The following is a 21,124-nucleotide window of genomic DNA, read 5'->3' as shown; positions in this document are numbered from 1 at the left end:
CTACCCTACACACACTTGGAGCAATTTTATATTTATTCCAAGCCAACCAAATTACAAACCTGCACGTATCTGCACGTATCCGAAGGTCTCAGGGAAAACCCACGCAGGTCACGGGGAGAACGTACAAACTCTATACGGACAAGCACCCATAGTCAGGATCGAACCTGGGTCTCTGGCGCTGTAAGGCAGTAGCTCTACCACTGCGCCACAATGCCGCACAGTGTGGTCAGTTGTGAGGAAGAACGTTTAGATTCATAGTTGTCGGCACGACAGCAGGTTCTAGGCTGCGGGAAGATATTAATCAGGAATTTGAGGAACTGCATTTTTTTTTTCCGGAGGAGGAGAAAACATGGCACATTGGGTGAACATATGGACAACTCCACGCTGCAGGGCTGTGGGCCAAGAGCTAGGAAGGAGGAGGAATCTATTTTTGGTCAGGATTCACACCGTATGTAAAATAATAATAATATCTGCCACAGCCAGCAAGCCGCCCTGATCACAAGCCCTTGCACGCACACTGTTTCCACTGTTGGGGAAATTATCTTGATTTACTGGCTATCATTCCAAGCTATTTCTACAGTGCCTCTCCAAGCCATGCTTTACCTATGAAGTTTCCTATTCCCATTGTACAGTCCATGAATTCATTACCATTTCTTTAATTGACCAAAACTACTTCCATGGTAACAAAATAAATAATACTCAACTAAACAAGTTGCAAGAATTGTGATAGAATTGTATCACATTTTATAATGGTGCAGAAGGAGTCATTTAACTTGTTAGGTCCTTGCGGACTCCATTTCTCCTCATTTGTATTTTTGCAACTCATCCCCTCTCATATTAGCCCACCAACTCTCTCCTTTTGAGTCTCTTGCCATTAATCAACACTGAAGGGGTAATATGCAGTTGCAGTTAACTGTGTAGTATTTATTCTGGATACCAGAGACAGGTTGAGCACCCAGAGAAAACTCAATTTTGTAATGGTGGTAATGAGCTCTTAAAATGGAGGACAAATGTTCTTGACTGCACGGGGACTCCCCGGGTTACGAATGACTTAACTTATGGAAATCTAACGTTGCACATTTCCCCATCAATTTTAAAGCATTGTTCAAGCTGCTAATACTAATAATAATACATTTCCTGTTATTCATTAATGGCTGGATGAGGTTTATATTCCATTAGTTTAATTATGTGTAGTGTTGTGTTGATTCATCGAATGAAATTAAAGAATTATGGCATGTGTTTGCAGAGCAACACCATATGGATTACTATAGAAAACTGATGTTTCTGACTTGCAGAGAAATTGCTGTATGGACAGTTCTCGGGAACAACCCTTGTGAAACCCATGGACTGTCTGAACTAATACAACTTCATCAATACATCAATGCAATTTCTAATGCAAGTCATTGGTGCGTTGTCCCTTATGCTCTGAAATAAAGCCTACTATCGTTACATCTGATACGGTGTCAGTTTGCATTTGTGACAGATCAGCCAATATCCTAAACTGTATATGATCTATACTTTAACACTAAATGTTCTGCATCCTTGAATGTATTAGTCAGTGGCCTTAATAGTACAGATTGACAATTTGCAGATAAGCATTCTGGCTTTGGACAGTTCTTGTCTTGCAAGTTCCTTGACAGAAGCATTCAGTGGAAACATTTAATAATGCAGAGGTGTTGAGGTCTTTTTCACTGAATGCTATACTGAATCTGACACTGATTGTTCAGCAGCTTCAATGGGATCATCAAGCAAATAGGTTTTGCCTTTTGCCTATTCATGATATTTCCCCGTGAGATTTTGCCCTTGTGCATCCAATGTAAGCCAACTCCTCCTTGATTTTTCAGAAGTCCATAAGATGAGGAATGGACGTCTTTTGAAGACAACCATTCTGGAATGTATGCAAAAAGGTCTCAAACAGTGGACTGCAAGGGAGGGATCAGCACTTAAAGGGTTAACGGTCATTAGAAAATGCATAAGAAGGAACTGCAGATGCTGGTTTACACTGGAAATAGGCACAAAATGCTGGAGTAATTCAGCAGGTCGGGCAACATCTCAGGGGAAAAAGGAATAGGTGATGTTTTGGGTCACTTCATCACGCTGAAAGCTCAGTCTGATGAAGGATCTTGACCTGAAACATCACCTATTCCTTTCCTCCAGTGATGCTGCCCCACCCGCTGAGTTGCTCCAGCATTTTGTGTCTATCTTCATTGGGAAATGTTCTTTCAAAGTGAGATGTTCGTCGTGGACTAATCCAAGCTGGTCTTTCTGCAGGTTTCTCTGGAAGAGATTTATTGATGCGAAGAATGGCATACCAGGCAGATTGACCAACGACCTTTCCAGGATCTTCAAGCAACGTACACAGGTGAGTAAGATGTTCTAACCAGTTCCTCCTCGTGAACCGATTACTTCCACCGAGCAATTTAGTGCTGACAAGAAACAGTGGTTGGTGTGCATGTACTGCTATCATTTGCATACATTGAATGGTGTAAATTCTAAACAACCCATTTATATAAAATCACAGGGAGTAAATTACACTTTTTCTAAAACAAAACCTAAATGGAAAAAAAAAAATCACCATTTGAATTTATTTGAAAATCTGAATGGAAAAAGAGCATCATCGAGTTGAATATTTTTAACTGCTGCTCTGAGCATGTTTGAAGATTGCACCTGTGTAAGTAATGTCAGCACCAACACTAAAATGTACAGAAATCCAAGGAATCTATGGAGAAAGGAGCTGATTGAGGAGATAAGGCTCTTAATTTTTCATTCTTTGATGTCGGCCATTATGAAAGAGGGTAAATGAGGAAGGCGTTCCCTATGAGGAAATGACATGACTTTCAGCGATATTCTCGAAGTATTTCTCTCAAAACGGAGCACTTTTGTTTCCCGTGCATCAAAATTCAGATGAAGCTGTGGTGCAAGGCATCTCCTAACCTCTCTTTGCATGGGAATGTAGCAAAGATAGTCGCTTCTATGATACTTACTGGAAGGATGTGCTGGCTCTGGAGAGGATCCTGAGGAGGTTTACAAGAATGATCCCAGGAAACATAGAAAATAGGTGCAGGAGGAGGCCATTCGGCCCCGTCGAGCCAACACCGCCATTCATTGTGATCATGACTAATCGTCCCCTATCAATAACCCGTGCCTGCCTCCTCCCCATTTCCCTTGACTCCACTAGCCCCTAGAGCTCTATCCAACTCTCTCTTAAATCCATCCAGTGATTTGGCCTCCACTGCCCTCTGTGGCAGGGAATTCCATAAATTCACAACTCTCTGGGTGAAAAACCTTTTTCTCACCTCAGTCTTAAATGACCTCCCCTTTATTCTAAGACTGTGGCCCCTGGTTCTGGACTCGCCCAACGATGAGTAGGTTAACCTATGATGAGTATTTGCCGGCACTGGGCCTGTAGTCCCTGGAGTTTAGAAGAATGAGGGGGGGAACCTCTGAAACATCCAGAATAGTGAAAGGCTTGGATAGAGTGGATGTGGAGAGTATTAGTGGTAGAGTCTAGGACTAGAGGTCATAGCCTCAGCACTCTGTAGCAATGAGTTTCACAGATTAACTGCCCTCTGACTAAAGAAGTTCCTCCTCACCTCCTTTCTAAAAGAGCACCCTTTAGAATGCCCAAAATGCAACACCTCTCACTTCTCTGTATTAAGGGCCTGTCCCACTTATGCCACATTTTCGGCGACTGCCAAAATAGGTCATTGCAGGTCGGCGAAAATTTTCAACATGTTGAAAATTCAGCGGCGACCAGAAAGACGTTGCGACTCTTTGGGCGACTGAGGAGACTACTCACGGCCATGCAGGCGACACCCTGGCGACATGTCGCAGGGTGAAGCCTGTATGGTGTTGAGTAGTCTCCCAAAGAGTCTTACCTTGTTCTGGTCACCGCAGGATTTTCAACATGTTGAAACATTTCGGCCACCTGTAAAGACCTATGACGGGTGCCGGCAGTCGCCGAAAAAGTCGCGTATGTGGGACAGACACATCAAATTCCTCAGACCACATCAACTATTCCTCAGGCCCCTTGTCGAAACAGATCAAGATCCTGCTGCAATTTTTGACAACCACCTTCACTATCTACAAGTATATACCACCCACTTTAGTGTGATCTGCAAACTTGTGAGAGGGTTGTTCATTAATCTGATACAGCGGGGAAGAAGCTGTTAGGAAGGAACTGTAGATGCTTACTTACACCAAAGTTAGACACAACATGCTGGAGTAACTCAGTGGGTCAGGCAACATCTCTGGAGCAAAAGGAATCGGTGATGTTTTGGGTCGAGACCCTTCTTCAGATCTTCTTCAGACCGAGAGTCAGGGTTGAGGGAAACTAGAGGTATAAAAGGGAACAGAGCTGGCACGGATGACTTTTGCTATATGTGCTCCTTCAAATCTCCAGCTATCATTGCTACTTTTGCTACCTTTTTCGGACAAAGGAATTGTTGGATACTGCAGGTGATAATGTGTTATCTGTAATCTTCTGTAAGGCTTGCTCTTGTGATAATCATGCACTTTGGCCTTGAAATTGGATTTCACCCTTGGAGCGCTAAATGGCTGTATTTATTCTAGCATCTAATCATGGGCGCAAAGAGTTTCCAGTATTTCGTGTCACTGTTATTAATACCGGTCCTCATCAGCTGACGAACACCAGACTTGTGTACAGCCCATATACATGATGAGTATTTGGGAGGCCAGCAGGAAGGATTTGCTGGCTGCTGTGGGTATCTTCTGCTGAGTGGGAGCATTTTGTGGCCACACTTCCAACCTACAAGCTGCTCCGGTTGCAATCATAGAAACATAGAAGATAGGTGCAGGAAGGAGAAGATCATTTGGCCACTTCGAGCCAACACTGCTATTCAATACGATCATGGTTGATCATCCAAAATCAGTACCCTGTTCCTGATTTCTCTCCATATCCCTTGATTCCGTTAGCCCTAAGACCTATATCAATCTCTTTTTTTTGAAAACATCCATTGAATTGGCCTCCACCGCCTTCTGTGGCAGCGAATTTCACAGATTTGCAACTCTCTGGGTGAAATTTGTTTTCCTCATATCAGTCTTAAATGGCTTACCTCTTATTCTTGAATTGTGACCCCTGGTTCTGGACTCCCCCAACACAGGAAACCCTTTTTCCTGCATCTAGTCAGCCCAATTACTTAAGGATTTTAGATGTTTCTATAAGATTCCCTCTCATCCTATATTCCAGTGAATATAAGCCCAGTCGATCCATTCTTTAGCCCAGTCGATCAATCAGTTCTCATAAGGTCATAAGTGATGGGGATAGAATTAAGCCATTCGAACCATCGAGTCTACTCCTCCATCCAATCACGCGTGATCTATCTCTCTCTCTCTCTCTCTCTCCTAATCCCATAGGGTGCAGAACCTTGCCGTAACCTGTAAGAAGCAAAATGCTTTCATATGCACTTTGTGCATTACAGACAGAAATGAGTGTTGCACACTTGATTTACCAGACGACATGTCTTGCTATAATACATTTGAAACAAATTTTATGAGCATGAAGTTGTAACGTAAGCTGGAGGTATTGAGACATCTTTCTAAATAATCCAGGAGCACGCAGATAATGCCCTTCCTTCACTCCAGTGCCTTGTGCGAACAGTCAGCATTTTCCCGCAAAATGTGTGCAGTTGCAGTGTATCGTAAAGCTCCAGTCTTGTGGAGGAAGGACAGCAGACAAAATGTGTAGGAAGAAACATCGGCGAGCAAGATGTGGACTCTTAAACACCTGCAAGACCCAACATAGACTGGGCGATCATTTCGCTGAACACTTTCGCTCAAGCCGTCTGAATCTGCCTGATCTCCTGGTTGCTAAACACTTTAATTCTCCTTCCCATTCCCACACTGCCCTTTCTGTCCTAGGTCTCCTCCATTGTCAGGGAGAGGCTAAACACAAATTGGAAGAACAGCATCTCATATTTCGCTTGGGCAGCTTACAACCCAGTGGTATGAATATTGATTTCTCTAACTTCAAGTAACCCCGGCATTCCCTCTCTCTCCATCCCTCCCCCACCCAAGTCACACCAGCTTCTCGTTTTCACCCAACATACAGCTGACAATGGCCTGTTTCCTTTATTATCATTACTTTTATGCATTCTTTCATTAGTTGTTCCTTATCTCTCTACATCATCTTCTATATCTCTCGTTTTCCTTTTCCCTGACTAGCCTGAAGAAGGGTCTCGACACGAAACGTCACCCATTCCTTCTCTCCAGAAGATGCAACCTCTCCCGCTGAGTTACTCCAGCTTTTTGTGTCTATCTCCAGTCTTGTGGTCCTGTTACTGGGATGTATAATTGATAGAAAGCTGGAAGAAGGGAAGAGAAAATATCTTGGTGTTGTCATGGGTGTCTATTTGTGAAATATTCAGTATGGATATTATGGTACAGCGCAGAAATTGGACCTTAAGCCCACAATATCCATACTGATTGTTACACCCATATGAACTAATCCCATTTACCCACGTTAACAAGGTCCCACATGGAAGGCGGGTCCAAAGGGATAGAGTCCATGGGATCCAAAACAAGTTAGCAAATTTAGTTTTAGAGATACAGTGCAGAAACAGACCCTTCGGCCCACCGAGTCTGCGCTGACCAGCGATTCCTACACAATAACACTATCCTACACACACTAGGGACAGTTTACACGTACACCAAGCCAATTAACCTACATACCTGTGCGTCTTTGGAGTGTGGGAGGAAACCGAAGATCTCGGGGAAAACCCACGCAGTCACGGGGAGAACGTACAAACTCCGTACAGACAGCACCCATAGTCGGGATCGAGCCTGGATCTCTGGCACTGCTAGCGCTGTAAGGCAGCAACTTCACTGCTGCACCACCGAAATAAGTGATTTTTGTTTTTGAGGAGATATGGTGAAGACAGTATTTTTGATGAAGATTTTATGAGGCTTTTGACACGGTTCCACATGGCAGGTGGGACAAAAGAGCAAAAGCCATACGATCCACGGAAAGAGGGCAAATTTGATCCAAAACTGGCTTAGTGATAGGAAGCAAAGGCAAATGATCAGAATATTGTTATGACTGAAAGGCTATTAAACAAGACAGTTCCACAGAGGGCAATATTTGCCCACTCGCTTTTTATGATATAAATTAATGATATTTGACCTCGCGTTGAAGGCATGATAATGAGTGAGCAAATGGTTCAAAATGTAGCTGTATGATAACAGTAACGGGGAAAGCTTTGGATTGCAAGTAAATGAAAATAGTCTGGTTATCAGAGCCGGAAAATAGCAATGGAACTTAATCCACCAATGTGCAGGGTGATGTCATAGAGTGATACAGTGTGGAAACAGGCCCTTCAGCCCATCTTGCCCACATTGGCTAACTAGCTATACTAGTCCCATCTGCCTGCGCTTGGTCCATATCCCTCCAAACCTGTCCTATACATGTACCTATCTAATTTGTTTCTTAAACGTTGGGATAATCCCAGCCTCAACTACCTCCTCGGGCAGCATGTTCCATACACTCTCCACCCTTTGTGTGGAAAAAGTTACCCATCAGATTCCTATGAAATCTTTTCCCCTCAAACCTTGAACGTATGTCCTCTGGACCTCGATTCCCCTATTCTGAGCAAGGGACTCTGTGCATCTACCCGATCTATTCCTCTCATGATGTATTTGTGGAATTGCAGGAAGGCAAGGAAATACAGAAAAAAATATGAAGGGTCTCAGCATGACACGACAACTATCCATTTCCCTCCATCGTAGCTGCCTGACCTGCTGAGTTCCTCCAGCAACCCTCATTTTCTTGCTGCAGATTCCAGCATCTACTGTGTTTTGTGCCTCCAAACAAAGGCTCCTTTGGTTACCACCTTAACAAGAAAGATCCAAGAAGATGCAGAGGAATCCATGAAGATTTACAGAGTAGAACATTTGGAAAGGTTGCATAAACTACAATTGTTTTCTTTGGACAGTGATTGAGTGGGGATCTCGTTGATGTATAGAATTATTGGAGTATCATCGAAACCCTCTCAAACAGTGCAGTCAAAAGCAAGGGAGCATAGGTTCAAAGAGAAGAGATGAAGACGAGGCAGTGCCTGAAACGTGACAGTCAAAAACCCTCTCCGTATTTAAGTGGTACTTGTAGAGACAGCACTGCAAGATTATGGACCTAATACTAGACGGTGCTATTAAGCTGGATGCTATTTTCTCACTGACTCAATTTTATTGTGCTGAATGTCCTTTGTTATAAATTTCCAATGAATGTCGCAAAAGCGCTCTATTGAAACCACATAGCCCTGAAGTTCCACTCTTGCTGCTGTAGTGCATGTTTCAATGCGGTTGTCTTGTGTGCGGGGATTAATAAAATTGACACGCCAGTTGGATTTGAAGAAACAAAACTATAACATACATTAGTCCATATATAATGGTACTTAAATCCTGCCCACGTCCCCTTCTGGATTGCATCATATAACTGGTTAGTGTTGCAGTAGGAATTGATGATGAGTTCCAAAAGGATTCATTCTGGATGATAGTCACTATAAAGATGCCTGTCGGCTTTGTAAACCGTTGCATAAATGCACTATTTTGTGACAGTTTAACTTGCTGACTATTAGCAGTATCGTAAAGGGAAAATGAGGAAAATGCTGAGACGAGAACTTTAATAGGACAGAGTCCATTTGACAGCCCTGCATGCACATTGATGCAGAGGTGATTGATGTTTGTTACGTCCCCAGTAAGTACATCACAGATCCCTTCAATAAAATCACCAGCGTCAATGAGACATTAAGACTGGGGTTTCTGCTCACAGTTGCCGTTTTGCAGGTAGAGGGGAGGGAAATGTATGGATAAGACTATAATGACGAGTTAATTAGTGCCTTTCAGGAAGAAGGAAAGAACTGATGGTTATCAGCATATTAGATATGGAAGTGAGAAGGAGAAGAGATGTAGCTCTCTCTGTCACCCAAATAGCTACATGATTATTGGACCTCGTTATTACTTAATTTGATTTTCTGGTGGAAAATAGGCATTGTGTAAACGGCTGCTGTGTAATGCCCACACTTAATCCTCCTGCAGAATATGGTGGTAAGCCTCTGTCTTGAACTACGGAGGTTTCTTTTTGGCAAAGATGCTCCCAGGGGTTCTGCTGGGTGAAATATACCAGGTTTTAAATCTTGTTTGGCCACCTCCTATTTGAGTTGGAATAGATTGCAGCTATTCCATCATGTTACCCTTCTGCTTCTTTGTGGAGATATTGGAAAAGAAGCCCTGCTAAGTTGCTGGAGGACCATTTGTCGATAATGCACTTTACAGTTATGGCCATGGAGTGATTTGTTCTCCATCTCACCCACTGCCCAGAACGTCAGACTTCCCTGCAGCCACCCTGATATACATGAGTCACAAGGCACGGATGGAGGGCAGACAGAACGCCATGCGCAAGTAACCCGTAAACAGCAACAACACAAACTGCAAGGCTTTGTTTGGTGACAGGGTCGGGGGATGATGGTGTGTACAGGGGAAGATGGTAACGATGAGAGAATTAAAGGATGTTGCTTTAAGTGGAGGATGGTGAATCTGTGGAACTCTTTGCCATAGAAGGCTGTGGAGGCCAAGTCAATAAATATTTTAAAGCAGAGATAGATAGATTCTTGATTAATATGGATGTTGGGGGTTATGGGGAGAAGGCAGGAGAATGAGGTTAGGATGGAGAGATATATCAGCCATGATTGAATGGCGGAGCAAACTTGATGGGCCGAATGACCTAATTCTGCTCCTATCACTTTTGATCTTATGATCTTATGAAAGAAAGAGATGTAGTCGTGATCTCCCATAAATGTGGCACAAGGGCTCATCTTCTTCAACTGAAAGTGGGTGGCAGTGTGGAATATATTTGTAGATTGGAAGTCTCACTTTCTTGCCTGAAGTACTAGCTCTGAGGCGAGAGGATCTAAAAGTTTTAAACCAAATTAAATTATAGATCAGTTTGTGGCCTATATGATCTAAAATGCTGGAAGTCAAAATAATCCAATGAGCTGGCCAGAGAAGATAAAGAAATACTTCATATTTTCATATTGAAAATAGAATAGTGACATTTGCCACTTTTATCATACACTTTTCATGCTGAAATTTCATTTGTACTTTGTTGGATGTCCAAGCAGATAATGTCCGCCATTCAATCACGGCTGATCTATCTCTCGCTCCTAACCCCATTCTCCTGCCTTCTCCCCATAACCTCTGACACCTGTACTAATCAAGAATCTATCCATCTGCCTTAAAAAATATCCAATGACATGGCCTCCACAACCTTCTGTTGCAAAGAATTCCACGGATTCACCACCCTCTGACTAAATAAATTTCTCCTTGTCTCCTTCCTAAAAGAACGTCCTTTAATTCTGAGGCAATTACTCTGAGACAATTACTCTGAGGCAATTACTCTCACTTGTGGAATCAGCCTCTTGTGGATAACAGCGTATTGAGTGGTAACGCCATCTTGGAGGTTGGTATTACAAATGCACTCTGTCTCCAGGTAGTTGTGTGTAATGGGGAACTTGGGCAGATACACAGCTTAACCTCCCTACCCTTTCCCCCTAATCGTGGCCCCTTACCAACATTCTTACTTTGTTTTTCACGGGTAACTAAGGCCACTTTTTTTTTTAGCGGGTTCCATTTTAGTAAGCGCACACACATAATTTTAGCACTCATTGTTGATTCCATAATATTCTCAACAAAATACTGCATTAAGTCGCATTACTACATTAAGTAGTTCTATTGTGTTGTAGATTACATGGCATAAACTCTTTCCCTGACCAAAACATAACAAAATCCCTTTCAGTTTGAAAGAAAAATCCTTTGAGCACTTTGTTTGAAAGGATGAAATTCTAATGCTAACATAGAAGTGTTATTTTTTGTTAGACACCATATGCTGAATAATGTTTGAATAAATTTGGTGGAGATTCCAAAAATAGGTATTTGATAAATTCAGATTGCTGCTCCATATGTTGGCTCGGCAGAGTCATCTTTTTAGCTGTCGTGCAGTTCTCTGCAAATCTGCTGGTAAGTGTAAAGGAGAAGTTGATTTAGTAAATTGGGGAAGATGTGCAGTCTTACTGGTGTGGGCCAGTGTCCATTAAATAAGGTAAACGCTCTCACTTGCTGCTATAAGGCTGAATCATCTCATCTTTTGGGGCTTGTGATTAGTAAATTCAAAGAGAATGTGTCTGCTGCAGTGCTTCAAATATAAAACAAGCTGAGAGCAAGTATCCACATAGATTGTTAAACTCGCTTGCACAGGCTGAACTGGATTTCATACGTAATAGGAACAGAATTAGGCCATTCGGCCCATCAACTCTGCTCTACTCCACCATTCAATCATGGCTGATCTATTTCTCCCTCTTAAACCTCATTCTCCTGCCTTCTCCCCATAATCCCCGACACCTGTGCTAATCAGTACCTCTACTAATTTGGGTAATTTTAGCCAGATTATGACTTGCAGAGGCAAAAATGCCGGTGTGTTTCATCCGATTCAGATTCAAACTTTATTGTCATTGTGCAGTGTACAGTACAGAGACAACGAAATGCAGTTAGCATCTCCTAGAAGAGCGACATAGAATATGAGCAATAAATAAATATATTTACGTGTATACATTCATGGTAGTGCAATTATTTGTTTTCCTGGTGGAAGGAGTGTCCGGGGGGGGGGGGTGATTGGCAATCACCGAGGTACAGTGTTGAGTAATGTAACAGCCGCAGGGAAGAAGCTGTTCCTGGACCTGCTGGTCCGGCAATGGAGAGACCTATAGCGCCTCCCGGATGGTAGGGAGGGTAAGCAGTCTGTGGTTGGGGTGAGAGCAGTCCTTGACGATGTTGAGCGCCCTTCACAGACAACGCTTGTTTTGGACACACTCAATGGAGGAGAGTGAGGAACCGGTGATGCGTTGGGCAATTTTCACTACCCTCTGCAATGCCTTTCCGGTCGGAGACAGAGCAGTTGCCATACCATACTGTGATGCAGTTGGTAAGGATGCTCTCGATGGTGCAGCGTTAGAAGTTCTCTATTTCTCTACCTCGACCATACTTGATATCCAGCACCTAAGGTAAAAGAGTTGTCTTCATAGCCTGGCATCTTCTCGATTCTGCGTGCCTCTGCCAAGCTGAAACGACTCCCGAAAGGAACAAATGCTGCAAACGGACTGTGCAGATTCACCTGAACCGTCTCGAGTTTATATCCTAATGATTTCTCTCTACGTTGTAAGTGGAGGCATTTTTACTTCCACACAGCGTTGGGGAGATGTGGGACATTGTTGCGTTTGCCAGCAATTGACAGCAGTTCATGCCCTTTTGATCTGCTGCCTACATCAGACAGCGACTAACTGTCTCTCCGTTTCTGCAGGAAGTCACAACTATCACAGTTGGAGGATAGTATTTATTATGCGGTTCTGATTTTGTTTTAAATTGTTCCTTGGAAAACCAGTATTGCTTTATCTCTGAGTAGTTCTCGGTGAACTGTCAAAACATATGCTGCTGGAGCTCATTAAAGGAAAGTGTTTTTTTGAAAGGTGTAATGCCGCTTGTTAAGGGTGAAATGGACTTTAGTTTATATTTGGACTACACCACTAATAGTCCGATTCCAATCAAAAATATCATTGCACTGCCCATATATTTTAATTGTATTTCTGTGGATGGTGATACAATCACAGATTGGGAATACTGAATATTACTGCAAACGGGTGCAATGTTGGGGCATCCTCACAAGCACAATCACACCCTTCCTATCTTGTGGCAACCCGTAACTTAATTCTGGGGGCTGGTTGGTACAACACTACTCATTCGACCCTGTCTTTCTTTTATTGGGACGGGGCAGAATAAACAAAAGGGCAGCACGGTGGCGCAGCGGTAGAGTTGCTGCCTCACAGCGCCTGAGACCCGGGTTCATTCCTGACTATAGGTGCTGTCTGTACGGCACTTGTACGTTCTCCCCGTACCCTGCGTGGGTTTTCTCCAGGTGCTCCAGTTTCCACCCACAGTCCAAAGACGTACAGGTTTGTAGGCCAATTGGCTTCGGTAAAATCGTAAATTGTCCTTGGTGTATGTCGGATGGTATTAGGTTGCAGGAATCGCCGGTTGGCACGGGGTCGGTGGGCCAAAGGGCCTGTTTCAGCATTTTATCTCTAAACTAAATTTGTGATAATTTATTTAAAGGGGTGTGAAAATATAATAACCATGGACTTGCTACACTAGTTGTTGTATCTCTACACTAAGCTAAAAACATTTACCAAGGTTAGATCCGATGACACTGTTCTGTCCTGAAGGAAAATGTGGATTCGAGAGATGTTAATTTTCAAAAGCTATTTATCCAGAGTGTCCTTCAATTAGGGACAAGTATCGCTGAATAAGCATTGCATTCTGCATTCATACCTTCACCCATTTTTAGTCATTTCCATCACCTAGTATTCTGGGTCAACAAAATATCATGTGGCTAATTTTACCATGAAACCATTCTCATCAGCTCCAGGGTAGACCCAAAATGCTGGAGTAGCTCAGCGGGACAGGCAGCATCTCTGGTGAGAAGGAATGGGTGACGTTTAGGGTCGAGACCCTTCGTCAGCCCTCGCTCATGAGCTCTGCCAACTCTTTGATGTTCAGGCCTCAGAATTTTCTTTTCTTTGTGTTATTCTTGAGTTCTTCACTATACTTCTACATATGTATTCTGCTACTTTGATTTATATGCCAATCATTTGTAGGTGGCACCAAAGACACTGGTGGCCTGGAGTTTTCAGATGTGGCAGTCGCTGAACAGACGCTTTGAGATTTTCTCGCATGTGTCGTTGCATGACTGCACGGCTGCCTCACAACACCAGAGACTCTGGTTTGATCTTGAGCTCGAATGTTGTCTTTGTGGAGTTTGCATGTTTCTCCATGGCTGCCGAGGAGCTCTGGTTTCCTCTCTTAACCCAAGGATGCATCAGTGAGTTAATTGCTGGTTGTAAATTGCTCCTTTGGTGTAGGTCAGCGGAGAATTAAAGGCGAGTTGATAGATATGTGAGAAAGAATAAAGATAGAAGGAATAGGATAAAAGATAGGATAAAAGATAGAAGGAATTCCAGTGCGATACAGCGAGAAAACAACCCCTTCAACCCAACGAGTCCGCGCCGACCAGCGATCCCCGCACATTAACACTATCCAACACACACACCAGAGACAATTTCCAATTAGACCAAGCCAATTTACCTGCACACCTGTACGTCTTTGGAGTGTGGGAGGAAATCGAGGATCTCGAAGAAAACTCACACTGGTCACGGGGAGAATGTACAAACTCCATACAGACAGCATCCGTGGTCATGATCAAACCCGGGTCTCCGGTGCAGCAAGAACAGGAAGGCAGCAACCACTGCTGTGCCACCTTGCTGCCTAAACATGAATATTAACCCCCATCTCTACCCGATTATAGTGGATAATCAAAATGACTGACACCATCCCCCCCCCCCCCCACCATGTGGTCCATTCTTGCGAGAGTTTGATGTATGTTTCACCCCGCTGAAGTTGCTTGATCTTCTGAAAATTTCCAACATTCTATTAATATTTCTGATTCTCAGCTTCCACAATGTTTTGGTTTTTATCTGCAGGGAAATAGTTGGCTACGTCTAACAGCTGGATTTGATTAATTTTGATATGCTTTGTTGCTTGTAATAAACCTGGAACTGCAAGCGCCTGTTCCATCTAGTAATAAACCTGGAAATGCAAGTGGCTGTTCCATCTATCAACTCTGATGTCTGGTGAAAGTCCACCTCTCTGCTTACAACAATACTCACTGTATATTTTTTCCATTCTTTCGCTTTCTTGCATGCCTTTCAATGTTTTGCCCTCTGGTCATTTTCTTTCCCCGTGCTTTCTTTTCATCTAGTTGCAGAACATTTATAACACAGTGGACCTTTTGTCCCAAAGTGCCCACGTCAGTTATAGAAAGTGCTCTCCATCTTCCAGCGCTGGCTGGGTGGCTGGCCCTGGTGAGTTTGATTCAGATGACATTTGAACATGATGAAGGTTTCTGGCTCAACTGCAATGAGGTCCAAGCCCCTACCACCCTTACTCGCTGTCGGTGATAGACAACGTGCAAACTCCACACAGATAGCAACGGAAGTCAGAATAGAACAATGTCCACATCCCAATATTGAATAAATAATGTTGGATCGATAATTCAATCATACAAAGTTGTAATGCTTTTTTTTTTTTTCATTTCAGCGCATGAGTATTTGTTCACTGACCAATCATTTGTGAATTTTTTGTGATAGACACAAAATGCTGGAGTAACTCAGTGGGACAGGCAGCATCTCTCGGTAGAAGGAATGGATGATGTTTCGGATCGTGACCCTTCTTCAGACTGAGAGTCAGGGGAGAGGGAGACACAGGGATAAGGACGTGTAAGATGTGAAAACGAGATATCAAAGGAGATGAGTCTCAAGGAAAATGTAGAATAGATCATTGTTTCTTGTCATGCTCTACACAGCTGCTTGAGGTTTGCCCTGAAGCATTGACCACATTGGCCACCTACTGCCTTCTTAGTATACTTGCTGTTCCTTATGCATGCAGGAAGTCTTCTCTTCATTGCCTTCATCAAGAGTGGGCAAATATTGGAGCCTGTTGCCTCCCATTCTTTGCAGTTAACCCAGTGCGATACCACATGTGCTCTCACATTTAGACCCAATAGCACAGGCTTTACCCGCAAAGCAATTTATAGGGCTGCTGCCTCACAGCGTCTGAGACCCGGGAGTTGGACATTTCCCCATGGACCGCGGGGGTTTCCTCCAGGTACTCCGGTTTTCTACCACATCCCAAAGACCCGCAGGATGATTGATAAATTGGCCAAAAGTAAATTGCCTCATAGTGGTAGAATTTAGAGAGAGTTAATTGAGAATGTGAGGAAAATAAAATAGCATTCATGTAGGATTGCGTAAATGGGTTTCTGATGGTCACCAAGGACTCAGTAGACCAAATAACCTATTTCCATGCTGTGTGACTCAAATTCCGTGACAAACTTACAGGAATCGCTGTCTGCAGAAGAGAATGGATATTATTACATTACTTCCCATCATAGAAATTGATCTTTTAAGTTGTCTATATGTGTTCAGTGGAGATTAATTGCACAAATTTAATTGGTAGTTGAGAAAGGCTGCAGGCAAATTGAATTTAAAGTAATATCATTCTTGATGTGTGACAAGTTCAGGTTCACAGTGAGGTAAGATGCGCAGTTAAAGACAATGATATGAATTTATTACAGCCTTTGTCATTTAAAAAAAAAATCTCTCCAGATGGAAGAAGTAAAAATAGGCATTAATATATTTTAGCTCTGAATGCTTTTCCTGGCTGTGAATGCTGTTACATTTCTGCAGCCATGTTTCCTGGATTCCTGGAAGCCGTTCTTGGATTCTCTTCTGAGCATCATTAAACTAAACTAAGCTTGCTTAGTGAGGTGGGGCACCAATGGAGGAAATAATGGAGTGGAATTCATCAACTGACAAATAGGAACATTGGTCAGTTTTGTGAGGTTTGGGGCCGCACAGTGGCGCAGCGGTAGAGTTGCTGTCTTACAGCGCCAGGGACCCTGGTTGGATGTTGAAGAAGGAACTGCAGATGTTGGAAAATCGAAGGTAGACAAAAGTGCTGGAGAAACTCAGCGGGTGCAGCAGCATCTATGGAGCGAAGGAAATAGGCAACGTTTCGGCCCGAAACGTTGCCTATTTCCTTCGCTCCATAGATGCTGCTGCACCCGCTGAGTTTCTCCAGCACTTTTGTCTACCCTGGTTTGATCCTGACTATGGGTGGCGTCTGTACGAAGTTTGTACATTCTCCCTGTGACTGCGTGGGCTTTCCCCGGGTGTTCTGGTTGCCTCCCACATTCCAAAGACGTACAGGTTTGTAGGTTAATTGGCTTTGGTAAATTGTAAGTTGTCCTGAGCGTGTTGAATAGTGCCAGCGTGCGGGGTGATCGCTGGTCGGCATGGACTCAGTGGGCCGAGTAACTCAGCGGGACAGGCAACAGCTCTGGAGAGAAGGAATGGGTGATGTCTCAGATCGAGACCCTTCTTCAGACTCGGGAGTCCAAGGAGAAGTTGTTTTGTGAAATGTTAATTATAATTTGTACTGTTCTTGTTAAACAATGCTCAATTATGACACCCAATCTGCTATAATGCACAGTGAGCTATAATTCTCTGATTCTAATGTGATCAGAGGTTTAATGTGATTTGCCGTTGAGGGGCCAAGCAGATTTTTTTTGAATTAAAATTAATAGAAGAGACACCATCCAGCAGAAAGGAAATCAGATGCAAAATGTACGCGGAAATAAATGGAAATAAATATTTGCCAATTTAGTAAGCGACATGGGCATGAATTAAAAAATGATGCACGGAAGCAAGCAACCATGGGAGATGGAAAATGGGACAACCTCTTACCCAGTATGGAACTTGGGGAAGGCAGGTGAAGAGCAGAACCAGGCTATGACCCTGGATATGACCAGGATATGACCATTCATCCCCCTAATCTTCCCCTCTCACCATCATCCCCTCATCCAACTTCATCATCACAAAGATCAAATGATCATCATAAGATCATAAGTGATGGGAGCAAAATTAGGCCCTTCGGCCCATCGTCTTCTCCGCTATTCGACCATGGCCATTCAAAAATGATATTCTGGCCCTTATTGTATGGCCTCACAATTTGAAGTATCTGAGCTAAGATGACTGAGGAAAATCATTTGTTTAGCAGAAATGTACCCAGCTTCAGAATTTGCTTACAGGCAAATGTAAATGTAAATGCAAAACCTGTTTTGGAATAGCTTAGAAATCACAAAAGAGACATTTATAGGCAGTCTATTTAATAAAGCAAATGGAATGGAAACTGATTTCTTTCAGTAAACCTGCCTAATATCAGGCACTTGTCTCATCTGGTCTCTTTTTTAAGGGTTGGCATACATAGACCTCACTAGTATAATGAGTCATATCTGCTGGTAGGTGAAGCTGAAAATGCAAACCTGCAAAGAAATGACCATCAAAAATACAGAAGCCGCAAGCTAACTTTGACATGACGTGTGCCGTTAAACCTACTTCCCTCTCCAGTGCAAGTATCTTTTTTTCTCGAGTGTTGCTACTTGTTTATAGACCTTGAAATTCCTTCAATAGAAGAATTTAATGGTTGACCAACAAAAGAAAAATTACTTCAGATCCTGGAAATATGCAATAAAAAATGAAAACGCTGGAGATATTTATCTTATACTGGCTGCATCTGGAGAGAAAAATTGTTTATGTTTCAGGTCAATGAACTTAAATTTGGCAATCTGAAATCCTGAATATCTCTCCAAACAAATGCCTTTCTCGCTTCATTTCAGATTTTTAGCATGTGCCATATTTCACGGTAGAGTTGCTGCCTTACAGCGCTTGCAGCGCCGGAGACCCGGGTTTGATCCCGACTACGGGTGCTGTCTGTACGGAGCCTGTACATTCTCCTCGTGACCACGTGGGTTTTCTCCGAGATCTTCGATTTCCTCCCACACTCCAAAGCCATACTGGTTTGTAGGTTAATTGGCTTGGTATAGATGTAAATTGTCCCGAATGTGTGAAGGATGGTGGTAATGAACGGATATCGCTGGCGGTGCGGACTCGATGGGACAAAGGGCTTGTCTCCACGCTGTATGTCTAAACAAAACCAAACTAAACCCTTGAATAACGATAGGTCTAGTTAAAGGTAGGTCTAGCAGCCTACTGACCATAGGATAATCGTGTACAGCTTGGCAACTGCTTGGTGTTGAACATGGTATGGTGTCATTCAGGTGCCCATCTCTGCTGTGGCGATCATTGCTGCTTTTGCAGCAAATGCAGTCAGTTGCCTAAAGAAGGTTTAGTTTAGTTTAGTTTAGAGGCACAGTGCAGAAGCAGGCCCTTCGGCCCACCGAGTGCGTGCTGATCAGCGATCCCCACACAGTAACCTACACACGCTAGGGACAATTTACACTTTTACCAAAGCCAATTAACCTGCAAACCTGTATGTCTTTGGAGCACCTGAAAAGAACCCAAACAGGTCACAGGGACAAGTACAGAAAACACCTGTAGTCAGTATTGAACCAGGGTCTCTGGCACTGTAATGCCCCTGTCCCACTTAGGAAACCTGAACGGAAACCTCTGGAGACTTTGCGCCCCACCCAAGGTTTCCGTGCGGTTCCCGGAGGTTGCAGGTGGTTTCCGGAGGTTGCAGGTAGTGGAAGCAGGTAGGGAGACTGACAAAAACCTCCGGGAACCGCACGGAAACCTTGGGTGGGGCGCAAAGTCTCCAGAGGTTTCCGTTCAGGTTTCCTAAGTGGGACAGGGGCATAAGGCAGTAAGTGCCACTGTGCAGTGCTAAAGGTGGAAGATATTTGCCTGCGTTTATTTCCTCTGGGCCTCCTTCACAGCCAGCTGTGCATCTCATTGATTCACAATCCTCGTCCATAAAAGCCGAAGCTGCGTGCTGATCTAGGCAAAGGTGGGTTAGCAATCAATAGTCGTAGTCAGTCAACGGAGGCAACTTTCTTTGTGCTAGATCAGTACAGCTTTTGGTTCAAAACATCAATCTTCTACTAAAATATAAAGCTAAACGTTGAAGCCTGATTTACCAAGTAATGATAACATACCAATATTTGAAAGGCAGAAACTAAAATATGTACTTGCCTTCCTTTATGCAACATATTCCGTGGATGCTGTATAGGAATTGGCACAAGTTCTCTGAAGCAATTAAAAGTATTCTGTTACCAGGAAAATTGGTCAATCCATGCTGAGCTAATTTAAATGCAAAGTCAAGGGAGAGGTTGGTGTGCACTGTGTTCCCGCAAGTTCATCCACATCCAATAGCATACACAAACAGCTAACGATGGCCAGTTTCCTTCATCATTGTCTGAAGAAGGGTTTCGGCCCGAAACGTCACCTATTTCCTTCGCTCCATAGATGCTGCTGCACCCGCTGAGTTTCTCCAGCATTTTTGTGTACCTTCGATCTTCCAGCATCTGCAGTTCCTTCTTGAACACTTCCTTCATCATTGTTACTTTTTTGCATATCTTTCATTCATTGTTCTTTATCTCTCCACGTCATTGCCTATATCTCTCATTTTACCTTATCCCTAACCAGTCTGAAGAAGGGTCTCGACCCGAAGCGTCACCCATTCCTTCTCTCCAAAGACGCTGCCAGTCCCGCCGAGTTTGTCCAGCTTTGTGTCTATCTGAGGTTTTGAAAGAAGCAAGCAGAGATACTCAGGTGGGATTGCAAAATGTACAGGTGCAGTGGTCAGATAGAGGAGTGTAGTAATGATGAGACACAGTACAATAGTTTCACAATCTTCATTCTTGGGCATGCTGTTGCTCCACATCCACACATCCTCTGCTAGTCTTACTATAGACACTCAATGCTTTTGAGTTCTGACTTTGCTTTCTTTATCATTAACAACTTTCACCTGGCAGGGGTCTGCACAAAGACAACTTCTCCAAGGAACTTTTCCCCCATTGCCTTTCAACAGCTTGTTCAGCAGGTACTTCTTCATCCTACATTCAGCCACTTCTTCAAATCTCCACTTTCAATTTTTGTTCAGTCTGCCAGTAAATTTTCTTCACCTGATTTCAATTTGAGGTGATTCAGGACATTTTCCTGAATGGTTGGATGTGAATTTCCATGTATTGCTGCGTTTGCTCTTGGAGACACGAGAGCAATCCAGAGCAAAACATCAACAGCTGGGGGAACACAATGGGTCAGGCCGCAACCTTGGAGGCAAAGAGATAACTTGTCATGGACGCCTTGGGTCAACTTCTGCTGCAAAGTGTCAACCTGAGGTTATTGATTATCCCTTTGCCTCTATGCATGCTGTCTGAGCCATTGTGCTTATCCAGCAGTTTGCTGTTTGCTCTAACTTTGATCTTGTCGATTTGATGCTGAGACCACTCCTGAATTCTCGTCTTTCTCATATGATTTAAGCTGAAATGTAGATGCACTGGTAGCACTTCTTGCATTTGTCTAAAATGGTATCAAATTGGCTCCTTACCAAGCATAAAAATGTAAATGTCAGGGAAAGATCTCTCAATTTATAAATTCAGATGAGTTGAATAATATATAGAATGGATTCAATGTGGGAGAAATGGAGG

General features: G+C 43.3%; 1 protein-coding gene across 2 annotated transcripts in view; it reads left to right on the top strand.

Moving 5' to 3' along the window:
* disp3 (dispatched RND transporter family member 3) overlaps positions 1-21,124 on the top strand; it is a 300,294-nt gene that overhangs the window by 63,977 nt on the left and 215,193 nt on the right. For both annotated transcript variants that reach the window (XM_033048014.1, XM_033048013.1), the window contains exon 2: positions 2,272-2,362. The gene's annotated coding sequence lies outside the window, so the exon portion shown is untranslated. The remainder of the gene's footprint in view (positions 1-2,271; positions 2,363-21,124) is intronic.

This window comes from Amblyraja radiata, chromosome 31 (genome assembly GCF_010909765.2).
Source record: "Amblyraja radiata isolate CabotCenter1 chromosome 31, sAmbRad1.1.pri, whole genome shotgun sequence".
In the NCBI taxonomy this organism is placed as follows: domain Eukaryota; kingdom Metazoa; phylum Chordata; class Chondrichthyes; order Rajiformes; family Rajidae; genus Amblyraja; species Amblyraja radiata.
The sequence above is the reverse complement of the archived record's forward strand: the minus strand, read 5'-3'. Positions and strand labels throughout refer to the sequence as shown.